Source organism: Artemia franciscana, chromosome 4 (genome assembly GCF_032884065.1).
Source record: "Artemia franciscana chromosome 4, ASM3288406v1, whole genome shotgun sequence".
Classification (NCBI taxonomy): domain Eukaryota; kingdom Metazoa; phylum Arthropoda; class Branchiopoda; order Anostraca; family Artemiidae; genus Artemia; species Artemia franciscana.
The window spans coordinates 54693541-54707524 of NC_088866.1; the positions used below are offsets into that span (position 1 = coordinate 54693541).

At 32.5% G+C, this 13984-nt stretch overlaps 1 protein-coding gene across 3 annotated transcripts in view; it reads right to left on the reverse strand.

Moving 5' to 3' along the window:
* Window positions 1-1498: 1498 nt before the first annotated feature.
* LOC136026608 (condensin complex subunit 1-like) overlaps window positions 1499-13984 on the reverse strand; it is a 57591-nt gene continuing 45105 nt past the window's right edge. The window contains exons 10-11 of one of the 3 annotated variants that reach the window (XM_065703330.1): window positions 6597-6713; window positions 1499-1767 (exon numbers count right to left, since the gene is read on the reverse strand). The gene's annotated coding sequence lies outside the window, so the exon portion shown is untranslated. Of the gene's footprint in view, window positions 1768-6555; window positions 6714-13984 lie in introns of all 3 variants that reach the window. The other 2 variants (XM_065703331.1, XM_065703332.1) reach the window with 2 other exon arrangements.

Below are 13984 nucleotides of genomic sequence, written 5' to 3' on the forward strand. Positions count from 1 at the left end.
AAATTAATTTAAAAAACTTTCTACAAAACAAGTTTTTCAAAGAAAAGTAAAGAGCTCCACTAAGCCAAAAATAAGCAGAAGTAAGGTCAAATAACCTTCCAAGCGTAGAACTACCAAAAATCACCATCAATAAATAATGAAACTCAAAACAGGTATTAAAATAAGTAACCGAGTCAAACTCACAACGAACAAAAATTAACTTGAGTAGGCCTGACAACACCCATGGCTTTTCAGGCACGGGTCAATACACGGTCAAAAATGACCGAGTATTGTCAGTTTAATATTCATATACTGATATTTATTCCTTAAGGTTTTAATAATTTTTATATATTAAAGTAAAAAAAAGCGAAAACATTCAAAATATATTTTTTTCAGTTAAGTGCAGATTAAGTATTTGTTATTGCTGCTCATTTTTGGCTTAGTGGAGCTCTTTACCTTTCTTTGAAAACCTTACTTTTTGGAAAACAGTTCTTTTTTTTTATCTCAACTAGAAAAAAAATCACCCCTCCCAATTTTACCGATTGTTCGTTAGAAAATCTTCTTTTTTCTTTTTAGAGGCTACTAAAGAGAAAAAGAACATATTTTTATATGCTATGTTACCTTTTGGTGGAGTGAGTCCATCACAGAAGCCAATAAGAGGGGGAATGCATAGCGCTATTTGTACATCCAGTACATGTAAGCTATCTAGAGTTTATTTTGGGAAGTAAAACATAATCTTGGCTATAAAAAGATTGTGAGCTATCAGAATTTCTTTGATTAGAATAAAAACCCAATGCTGTTCAAGTTCCCAAAACTCTTTATTTTGTGGGTCCATAAAAAAAACTCTATTTTTCGAACATTTCCTCTCACCATAAAACCTTTTTTCACTAAACAATAAAATTTGTTTGAAAAATCCAAAATTATCCCTTTTTTTTATTTATACCTAGAATGCTCCCCAAGGTGCTTTTAATTGTCTGATTTTAATATTAACTTTAAATGTCCCCATCACAAGGTTATCAATTACGATTGAATCTTCCTTTGGAAGAAATCAAATCTTGGAAGAAAGTTCCAAGAAAACGTCTCCTGGATGACAGATTTCATCCAAATTGAGGTGCAACACCGGACGAAACTATTCAACATGTATTATATTCTCAGTTTTCAAACCTTAAAATGATTGGTCTTGCCTGTCTTTGGTTAGAAAGGGGAGGGGTACAGCACGGGAGCTCAACAGAAGAAAGTGAACTTATAATGTCTGCCAATTTATGTACTTGCAGAAAACGGCCATCAACCATACGGCCATCAACTGTTTAAAAAGTAGTATGTTATATTACACTAAGAGATTCATCAATAATTTTCCACATATACACATATCTAAGTTCTAAATTTCTGCAATTTAAGGGTAGACTATGGAGACACATAACCCTAAATATAGGCTACAGGGGATTGGAAAAATTGCTTAATGCATTTTCTAGCTTTAATGAATTAGAAAAAAGGCTGTGCTAGTATTAAAACATTTACATTATCAAACAAGGCGTTTATTTATTTCTTTCAGTTACTTAGAGATACGTAAGCAAAATAAAAAAAAGAGTAAACTTCAACCAAAACTCTATTTTCAAATGAACTTGGTTTCAGGAACTAAGTTATAACACTTGCAATAAAATAAAAATGAATAAAATGAATAAAAAAATAAAAATGAATAAAAATCAATGAAAATAGACTATTTTCTTGAGAGTCGTGTCGTCTTCTTCCTAGGGGGTGGCGAACTTGACGAACTACTTAGGTCTTTACCTGAAATAGCATCCAGTGAGTATAGCAAACATGAAACACTAGTGATACAGAATACCATACAAATACTTAAATGGTTTCAATCGAGAGATGTACTATCCCCCCCCCCGCTCAGAGCAGGAAAAGTTGTCATAAGGATCGACTGTCCAACTGCTATTTCCTCCATATAATTTGCTTCGCATGATGTTAACATAGGTTTCAAAAAGATGTTTTGCCTCCTTTAATAAATTACAAGGATGCTTGGAAAATAAAGTTTATAATAAAAACAATTGTGTATGCCGCTTATTGACATCTAAATAAAACGTTTGTTATAAAAATAGACAGAAGGGTTAGTTATTAGCATGCAATAAAACAACTCTAGACAGTCATATGCAATCGGTTTATGTCACGGGAAGGATTTCTCCAATTGAGAAAAAAACACCTAAAGAAGAAATTATGTCTAGGATATAGAAAATTATAGAATTTATTTACAAAAATCTTATGATACGCGTGGCCTGGCAGAAAACCACGACTCAGCGTATCCAACCGACCTAGCAACTTCGTAACTTCCCCTATTGTGTATTCCTGGGGCCAGTCTGAACCGCTTTAATTATGCTGTTACAAAATTCAGTAACAATACGGAGGGTCCCATTACACATCATTTCTGAAATATCTGAGTTACGCAAAAGCATAACAATTGTATTTTCTTTATTTTTAAGTTATGCGGTGGTAAATCTGCAGTTTAAATTGAATTGAGGAATTCCGAAGTATATTCAATTCCTCCTTTTTCTTTATCTTTTAGAATCGTAGCTTTTAAACAATTTGTATTCTTCTGGGAGGCGATCGACAATTTTAGCATTTATTTTACTAACTTCTTTGTTGACTGAAGCTAATGCTTCATTAAATTCAGATTAATTAATGATGCTCGATTAATTAAATAATTGAGATTAATTAATGATGCTCGTTATTGCGAAGTCTTCTAGCCAAATTTTCTTTCTTCTTCACTTTTGATTTTGATTACTTCAGACAATTTGTCCATGCCCTTTGCTTTAGTTGCCCTTACTAGTCTAGTCTTACATGATGGTCCAGTTGTTTGTTTTTCCCCCAATGTTGATTTAATTTGTTCGTTCCGTTCTCTTGATGCTATCACCTTTGATGTGTGGTTCCGACAAAACATCATTTGTAACAATAGCAAATTTTCGTTTTTGGGGTCTACCTACAGGCCCTTCCAATAATCATTTGACAATTTCTCCACTTGTTGTACTTATATATTTTTGACAGTATGGTTGAATACCGTACTGTCATTTTGGCATACCAAAAGCACTGAGAAACCACCCCAGAGTGGGGCTTGACGTAATTATTCCACATTGGTACCAGAATTTGGATCTCTTCTTGATGAACTTGACACAAAATGTATCATATATCATATATTTACATAGACTAATTTATTATACATACGGCAAATTCGATGGTAGGGTGAGGAAGGGGGGGGGGCATAAATGGCAAATAATCCATATAAAAAAGGGTTATTAAAACCTTACACATAAAAAGCATGTATTCAATAAATGAAACTAAGTCAGGACGGTCAAATACACCATACATAGTAAAATACACAACATACACAATGTATAATGTACAATAATAATACATAGTAAAATACGTAAAAATACCGTTTAATACAGCACTTTTAAACCTATATCTTCGCGACGGCGCAGTGGATTAGACCGCACGTTTAATCCGACAGGATTCAGGTTTAACTCCGACCACCGCAAGGAAGTATTTAACAATTGTATCCATGCAATAATTATTAACTAGTTTTTTGCAGTCGTTTAAAGAGGATTTTTATTAAACAAATACAATGCAAATTATCTTTAATTTGCACGTTTGCTAGATATACGACAAGAGATTTAAAACTAATCTAGTGTGAACAAAAATACAAATAAAACGTTTATTATTTGCCCTATTTTCATGCTAAAATGGAATAAATTCCATACCAGAAAAATATTAAATAAATAACTATTAAAAAGCTAAAAGTCACATGCTCAACTTTGAGCGCGAATTGGCGGCAACAATTACATACTGGATTTCAAAATCCAGGAAATAACTATTAAAAAGCTAAAAGTCATATGCTCAATTTTGAGCGTCAATTGGCGGCAACAATTACATACTGGATTTCAGAAATATGTTTGGACAATTTTATTCAAGGATTTGAAGTAAAATGTCTATAGATTTTACAAAAACGCAGTTTTTTCCTGTATCTCCACAAGAAAAATTAGTAATTAACCAAAACAGACACATTCTCTGGATAAGAACACAATCTCTGATGGAACCTATTTCTTTTAAAAGATACCAATTTTCAACTGCTCCCCAGTAGATTTTAGAGTACCTCCCCCCACTTCAAGGATTTCCAGACAAAATACCCCATGAAGTTGTGGGGATTTTGTCAGGAAAGCATTTTTACAGATGATTGTATGCTAAGAAGAATTTTTCAGGCGAAATCGTCCGCAAGAAAATTTGGGGTGGGAATGTTCATCGAAGTTGGAATTGCCCGGAGAATTTTTTTGGGTGGCGATATTTTACGTGAGAGGGACTGTTCATGGAGAGAGTTCCCTAGGGGGGAAGGAAATTTCCATGGAGGGGGAGCCAAATTTTCAGGCATTATTTGAAATACAATCAGATAATAGATAAAAAAAAAAAAAAAGATTTTCGACTGAAATTAAGGTGCAATATTAAAACCTAAAACGTACAGAAATTACTCCGGATATATTTCTCAATACTTGACTCTTTGCGCTGAAGTTTTACTTTTTGACCCAATTCTTTAACAGCGACTCTTGAAACATAAGGGCCATGTAATAAGACTATGAAACTTTTCTTATAAGTAACAAAACTATTAGAGATATTGAAGATGGGGCATCCCCCAGCATATATGGAATCATTCCTGTTCACTTTCAGTTTCACTGTTGCTCCTACTTTCAGTTGATTTTTTTTTTAAGTAAACAACGGATCCCAGGGAATTCGGCAGCAGAATCACTCAAATAAGGCATCACCATGTATAGGAAGATGCATTTTTCTTCAAAAATTACATATTTTCTTTTTAATACTCCTTTATACAGCTGTCTGTGATGTTCCAGTATCCCGCTAGCAGTGAAGGAACAAGTAAGAAAAAAGGGAACGCACCAAATAAGCTACCCAAGATTGTAAACATACCTGAATCAACTTCAAATGGCAAGAGATTTCGAAAAATTCAATTATACGCATTTTTGTGACATTTTAACGAGTCAGACAAAAATTACGGGGGGGGGGGCACCCTGTAGCTCCACTTATAGATACGGCTTGTCATGGTTTATGCCTTATAAGGAACCAGCAAACAATAGTAAAAAAAAAAGCAAACACATATTTTTACCACGTATTTACCATATTTAAAACATTTATCATGTATATGATACTACCGTATTTAAAACATTTATCATATATATGATACTACCATATAATTTGAAAAATTTGCTGAATCTGAAAAGTAAGGTTTTAAAAAAATTAGCTTTTCGAATAGCTTGAGCTGGAAATAAGGGATGGACTGAATCCCCCAGCTAGTATCCCGGCAGCACACTTTAGCCCTGAAGTTACAAAATTACATAAATAGTTTTATGATCTACCTAATTACAAAATATAGTCAACAGCAGTAAATAAGCTTAGTCCATAATAATCTTAGTAAAATTCGTAAGTTAAGAATTCACCAACTGTAATTATTTTCCTGGAACTGATTTTTGATTTGTCTTTTATTTTTACCGTTTTGTATTTAGTTTAATTTATACTTTCTGTTTTAGGGTTGGTAATTGGTTCCAAAACTAGAAAGTAATTCAATAATAGAAAAACAGGGGTCTGAACTGCAATATTTGGAAACGACGATTACTTTTAATAAAAAAAAAGGTAGAAAATCGTATTATTTACCAATTTTTTCATTTAACTCTTTTTATTTTTGTTTTTTGCTAGAATATACCATTTCCTTAGCGTTATACCAATTTAGAAAGGAAAAGTGACATCAAATCACAAAATTCTTTTTTCTTAAATTGTGTCTTCACATTACCATCCTGTTACTTATTATCGTTACATAGCTCTACCACAGATAAGAGTTTTTTTTTTTCAAACAACAGCGACTTAAAATTATTCGTCTTTTACTGCATTACTATATCTAACCTAAGAACCAGCCATATCAGACAATATTTTGTCTTTACAGAAATTTCTCGTTTTACTAGTTTTGCACCACGAATAGGCGTTTTCCACCTCACCTGGAATCTGAAGCTCCGATTCTTACTTGGGAATTTGTCTAGCCGTAAGCTCCCTAGACTCCATGCAGTCATACTACTGAACCCCTCCCTACCCCTCCAGCTAGAATTTGGTGACTCCAAGACTCCAATCCATATCTATAAGATAAACGATTACAGATCCACTGTGTCAAATACTCGCTTAGGGTAGTCCTAGAAGTTCTAACTCCATAACTTTGCGTCCAGAAACTGTAGTCTGTTTAGATGTGTCAGCCATAATTGGTTAATTCTGTGTTAAAAAGGCGGGCTATTTCTACTGTATTTCTTTGTTTGTTTAGATGTACCACCAATCCATGGTTAATTCAGTTTTAAAAAGGAGGGCTTTTTTTCAGAGACAAACAACAGTGGTTGGCTGGCGAAAATAAGTAAATAAATAAGCCAGTAAAACAAAAAATAAACCAATAGGGTTAAAGGACACCTCCAACGTATTTTGGTATATTAGAAACAAATAGTCATTATATTCAACATCTAACAAAAATGTCATGCAAACCAGTAAAAGAAATTATTTATAGTCACGTGATACTCATTTACCATTTTCCTTAACTTCTTTTTTTGTCTTAATATCCTCGTCGCTTTCATCTTCACTAAATGTTATACGTCCACGGGCACGGGTTGGACGAGCTGCTCTCTGAATTACCTTACGGTTATCTAAAATAAAAGACAACTACACCTTCAAAGGAAAAATATATTTTCTTTAATTTCTTTTTGAACCACATGTTTTTAGCTTTATCTTGCTCACTTTTTACCCATATTGCTTTTTTTAAATTTCCCTTTTGTTTTTGACATCATTTGGGTGGTGTCTTTTTATCGGATGATCGATCAAAATGACATAAGTGAATCACACTTACTTAGTAGAAAAAGAGGGGAGATCACTCGTAGTTAGAAAATTATCTGAAATAACCAATGATTAAGTAATTCTTTAGTTAATATATTTCCTGGGAGTTAATCGCGAAAAATTTGAATTGTCAACTGGATTTTTTAAACTTGTGCATAGAAACGAAAGCAGAATTTAAAAAATTTGAAGGATTTTAGGCTTATTCATCGATTAAGGAGAAAATTTGTAGTTTATCCAACGACTGTTATTTTTAGAGATGTTTTGATGTTATTATAAAGAATGAAGCAAAAAAAAAAAAAAAGATAACTGACGATAGATATACTCATTTTGACAATAGGTTCAACTATTTGTACACAATTAAGCTTTGAATAAACAAGCATATATAAACATAGGGTAAGCAAACCACCCTTCAAGTTCTTTATATTAAACGCAGGTTTAAGGCAGGATGAAAGAATTACATTTCATAAACATACTAACTTTGAAAATATATTAAGGCAATTCTGTGTTATGAAGCTTATAATAGGCAAGCATATGTACGTGCAAGTAGAAGATGGAATATCTATCAGGACTTGTTGTCTTGAGTAAACTCAATTGGTATTCTTTGAAAATATATTAAGGCAATTCTGTGTTATGAAGCTTATAATAGGCAAGCATATGTACGTGCAAGTAGAAGATGGAATATCTATCAGGACTTGTTGTCTTGAGTAAACTCAATTGGTATTATTTCAACATATAATGGTAATTTCATCCCAAATATGTGCAGGTAATCAAATAGTAGGGTAAACAATTTCTTTTAAAACAAAACCACATAGGGAATTTATGGAAAACTTAAGTTTTTAGTGTCCTAGACTTGAGTGCCCATCTAGGTACTTAATAGCGGTATCAGAGAGAGAGAGCCAGGAGTTTATATTTGAAGTTATTTCTAATTTCTTTGGGCTTTTTCAGCCCTAGGCTATCAACAAAAACCAAGGGCACCGGCAGAAAATTTTCCAGGGGGTACCAGACACCAAAATAGCAGTGGTGGTTGGGTGATAGTTTAGGTGGTTTAGGGCACCAAACAACGACTTTACCCCGAAGAGGACGAATTTACAATCAATTTAAAATTCTGAGAAGCTAATTGATTTAAAAGAATCAATAACTATATTTTAGGCTTCCCAGTTGCAAAAGAGGTAATGCCAAACGGTGGCAGTGCTGAATTCAACCCATATTGATTCGATTTATTTGTAATGAGATTAGGCTACGTTTGGTGATCTGTAATTGCGTATCAGCTGTAATGGAGCGGGGTGAGTCATTGTTTAGGTGGGGGCTGGATGGATTCCTACAAGAGTACATTTTAATGGACAAACTGCTTACTCTTCCCGAGGCTTCAGACAAATGTTGAAAGAGGTAGGGAGGAGGAATAAATTAAAATGTTTCTCTATACAGCTAAAATGATACAATCCCATATCTAAGAGCACATGGGTGGAAAAGGCAAGGTAGGTCATCATCAGCCCCGCCACGAAATTTCTTTGGGGTGGCAAATACTCTTAGAAACGTAGTTTTCAGCAATTTTAAATGGTAATATTTTTCTTTTTCTATTTATATGAAGTACTTCAATGTACATACGAACGTGTGTAATGTATTTATCGATAAGGAAATCCTATTATAGAGGCCGTGACGGTTTCATTTATACAGAGAATCAAAAGTGTCACAGAATTTCCATCCCTAAAAACAATAATACTCCTTTACATCCAACCGAAATTTTTTAGTAGTAATACTGAAAAGGACTATTCACCATAATTACTATTCACCAAAATTCCTATTCATCGCCAATTGTTTAAGTATATTAAAATTTTACCCAAAATTGATATTGCAAATTTAGACGTAGGACGGTACTAATCAACCTACAATTATTGATTTGCACATTTTAAAAGCCATTAACCAGGGATTTAAGGAACCGGTACCTCAAATTATATCTTGGTTAGGCCTGGGTATGATTTGGAAAACAATCAGAAATTAAATACAAAAAAAAGCTTTTCAACTGAAAGCAAGAAACGGATTTGGAACCTATTTGAACATAATTTCTTTCTATGAAGGGGGCTGTCTGTTCCTTATCTCCCTACTCTTTACTGTGAAGCTTCTGTGAAGTTTTACTGTGAAGATTTTTCAAAGCACTAAAAAACTTTTGTTTTACGAACAAGGTGTTGAGAAGGGGTAGCCCCCCTTATACAAAGAGTATTTTATCTTAATTTCAAGTTTTAAACTTGCTCCTTACTTTAGTTAGAAACTTTTTCTATTTGTTAAGTAAAAAATTAAACTGTAAAGTTTTATGAATAAAACACTTTCCGTAGCGCAGAAAAAACTATCATTATTTCAATGATCTCTATCTGGATTTTGAAGGACAATCAAACAGTTCGTATTAACGAACTGTAAGTAAGGAGCAACCTGGGTCAATAGTAACCGAAACTCTAAAAAACGGAATTTTGATACCATTAGATATATAAAAAGAATTGGCTTACTATGCTGATTCCAAACATATAAGTTTTATTAAGTTTAGTCTTACCCATTAAAAGCTACGAGCCTGAGAAAATTTGTCTGATTTTTGTAAAAAGGGGGAAAGACCCCCTAGAAGTTAAATAATTCTAATGAAAAAAACATCATCAGATTCAGCGTATCAAAGAACCCTACTATAAAGGTTTCAAGCTCATATCTACAAAAATGTGGAGTTTTGTAATTTTTGTAGGAAGAAAGATCACGGATACGTGTTTATTTTTTTTCCAAGGGTGATAGTATCGACCCAGTGGGCCTAGAACGTCGGGAAATGGTTCATTCTAGTTCTAGTTCCCTTTTTAGTGACCAAAAATGGAGGGAAACTAGACCCCCTCCCAAGTTACTTTTTTCCCATAATCATCCGATCAGAATTTTGAGATAGCCCTTTTTCAGCATAGTTGAAAGTCCTAATAACTATGTCTTTGGACATAAAATGACCCCCAAAGCCCTTGGAGAAAGGTTTTCAATTTAAAAAAGTTATTTTTATTGGGAAATATGCATATATTTTTTCGGGTGGGAGGCGAGGATGAATTTTCTGCTAGGAAAATTTTTCATGGAGAAGGATGTTTCCAGGGGGGCGAACTTTTCAGGAGCAATTTTACACTGGGTGAATTTTCCAGAATTCCTATACGAAATTTCTTTATTTGTCTTGCTTTCTCTTTACCGATTCAATTTTACGCGTGGTGATGTTAAGGGTAATTGTCTGGGGTACATTTTCATCAGAATTGAATTGTTAGAGGATATTTCCGTGAGGAGGAGAATTTTTCCGTGGAGGTGGAAACAGGTATCCTGGCGTTATTTAAAAAACGATCAGATATTGAACAAAAAGCGAGTTTTTATCAACTCAAAGTAAGGAACAACATTAAAACTTAAAACGAACAGAAATTATTACGAATATGAGGGGGGGGGGGGTTGCTCCCTCCTTAACACCTCGCTCTTAACGCTAAAGTTTAAATTTTGTCCGAATTCTTTAAAAGCGACTCCTGAAACACAAGGGTCATTTAATTAGAACAATGAGTAACTTTTTTTCAAGTGCCGACAAACTGTAGCGTAAAGAAAGAAGTGTCGAGGAGGGCGCAACCCCCTTCACATACGCAATAATTTCTGTTCGTTTTAAGTTTTAATGTTGCTCCTTATTTTAAGTTGAAAAAACATGCTTTTTTTTCTTTATTTCATGAAGCTATTTCATGAAACATCTTTCTAGAGGCAATGGAAAAAGTATGTCAATTAAAGTAAAAGTATATAATAATGAAAAAACTTCTAAATTATTAGAAGTTTGAAAAGAAATCAATTCATAAAGCTCATTAATTACAATTTCGTTATTTAATCTAGGCAAAACAAAAAGTGATTCGCAGTCAAAAAACGTATCCGAAATATCCGTATACTAAATATAGAAATGAAAAATAACAAAATATTGAAAGTTGTTTCACATTGGATTCTGTATTAAAATCATTTAAAAAAAAGAGCTAAGTTTGGGTTCGTATTTCTGCGTTAGATCTTTATCGATCTTATATTATTAGAAGTTTGAAAACAACCGATCCAAAAACATCATTAATTACAATTTCGTTATTTAGTCTACGCAAAACAAAAAGTGGTTGGGAGTCAAAAACGGATCCAAAATATCGATATACTACATATAGAAATGAAAAATGTCAAAATATTGAAAGTTGGTTCAGATTGAATTCTGTGTTAAAATCATTTAAAAAAAAAAGCTAAATTTGGGTTCGTATTTCTGCGTTAGATCTTTATTGATTTTACATTATTAGAAGTTTGAAAAAAGTCGATCCGAAAACCTCATTAATTACAATTTCGTTATTTGGGTTCTTTGGGTTCAAGTTTGGGTTCGGATTTCTGCGTTAGATCTTTATTGATTTTACATTATTAGAAGTTCGAAAAAATCGAAGCGAAAAGCTCATTAATTACAATTTCGTTATTTCATCTTGACAAAACAAAAAGTGGTTCGGAGTCTTAAACGGATTCTAAATATCGATATACTAAAAATAGAAAGGAAAAACATCAAAATATTGAAAGTTAGCTCCAATTGGATTCTGTATTAAAATCATTAAAAATAAAGCTTAGTTTGGGTTCGGATTTCTGCGTTAGATCTTTATTGACTTTAAATTATTAGAAGTTTGAAAAAAATCGATGCAAAAAGCTCATTGATTACATTTCCCTTATATAATCTTGGCAAAAGAAAAAGTGATTCGGAGTCATAAACGGATCCGAAATATCGTTATACTAAATATAGAAAGTAAAAATATCAAAATATTGAAAATTGGCTCCTACTAAACTATGTATTAAAATCATTAAAAATAAAGCTTAGTTTGGGTTGGGATTTCTGCGTTAAATCTTTATTGATTTTATATTATTAGAAATTGGAAAAAAAATCGAAGCGAAAACCTCGTTTATTACAATTTCGTTATTTCATCTTGGCAAAGAAAAAGTGGTTCAGAGTCACAAACAGATCCGAAACATCGATATGCTAAATAGAGAAAAAAAATCAAAATATTGAACGTTGGCTCCTATTGGATTCTGTATTAAAATCATTAAAAATAAAGCTTAGTTTGGGTTCGGATTTCTGCGTTAGATCTTTTTTGTTTTTACATTATTATAAGTTTGAAAAAAATCGAAGTAAAAAGCTCATTAATTACAATTTCGTTATTTAATCTTGGCAAAACAAAAAGTAGTTCGGAGTCATAAATATCGATATACTAAACATAGAAAGGAAAAATATCAAAATATTGAAAGTTGGCTCCTATTGGATTCTGCATTAAAATCATTAAAAATAAAGCTTAGTTTGGGTTCGGATTTCTGCGTTAGATCTTTAATGATTTTACATTATTAGAAGTTTGAAAAAAATCGATGGAAAAAGCTCATTAATGACAATTTTTGTTATTTAATCTTGGCAAAACAAAAAGTGGTTCGAAGTCATTAACGGATCCGAAGCATCGATATACTAAATATAGAAAGGAAAAATGTCAAAATGTTGAAAGTTGGCTCCTATTGGATTCTGCAGTAAAATCATTAAAAATCAAGCTTAGGTTGGGATCGGATTTCTGCGTTAGATCTTTAATGATTTTACATTATTAGAAGTTTGAAAAAAATCGATGCAAAAAGCTCATTAATGACAATTTTTGTTATTTAATCTTGGCAAAACAAAAAGTGGTTCGAAGTCATTAACGGATCCGAAGCATCGATATACTAAATATAGAAAGGAAAAATATCAAGATATTGAAAGTTGACTCCTATTGGATTCTGCATTAAAATCATTAAAAATAAAGCTTATTTTGGGTTCAGATTTCTGCGTTAAATCTTTATTGATTTTACATTATTACAAGTTTGAAAACAATCGATGCAAAAAGCTCATTAATGACAATTTTGGTTATTTAATCTTGGCAAAATAAAAAGTGGTTCGAAGTCATAAATGGATCCGAAATATCGATATACCAAATATAGAGAGAAAAAATATCAAAATATTGAAAGTTGGCTCCTATTGGATTCTGTATTAAAATCATTAAAAATAAAGCTTAGTTGGGGTTCGGATTTCTGCGTTAAATCTTTATTGATTTTAAATTATTAGAAGTTTGAAAAATATCGATGCAAAAAGCTCATTAATGACAATTTTCGTTATTTAATCCTGGCAAAACAAAAAGTGGTTCGGAGTCATAAACGGATCCGAAACATCGATAGACTAAATATTTAAAGGAGAAATATCAAAATATAGAAAGTTGGCTCCTATTGGATTCTGTATTAAAATCATTAAAAATAAAGCTTAGTTTGGGTTCGGATTTCTGCGTTAAATCTTTATTGATTTTACATTATTAGAAGTTTGAAAAAAAAAATCGAAGTAAAAAGCTCATTAATCACAATTTTGTTATTTAATCTTGGCAAAAAAAAGTGGTTCGGAGTCATAAACGGATCCAAAATATCGATATACTAAATATAGAAAGGAAAAATATCAAAATATTGAAAGTTGGCTCCTATTGGAGTCTGTATTAAATTCATTAAAGATAAATCCAAGTTTGGGTTCGGATTTCAGCGTTAGATCTTAATTGATTTTACGTTATTAGAAGTTTGAAAAAAAATCGATGCAAAAGCTCATAAATTACAATTTCGCTATTTAATCTTGGCAAAACAAAAAGTGGTTCGGAGTCAAAACAGATCCAAAATATCGACATCGACGCACTAAATATAGAAAGGAAAAATAGCGATAGATCGACAAATCGACAAAATCAAAATATCATCCATTACTTTCGAAGAAACCTCATTGAGAGAAACGAAACAGGTGTGATGCTAACGATTTAGTAACGAATCGTTACGTTAACGAATTTCTTTCGAAGGCAGTTAGTTAAATTTTCCCAATTCACTCTTTCCAATTTATCTGTAATGTACTATATAATCACTATAAGGCACCTCTGCCCATCATCATCCCCCTGAATCGCTCCAGCAAATACACGGGGACTGTTTTACTCAGTTTTTGGGGATCCCTGTTGTAGACCCTCTAATAAGGTTCCTGTCTGTAGACCCTTTTTAATGTGTTCGCCAAATTAGCGAA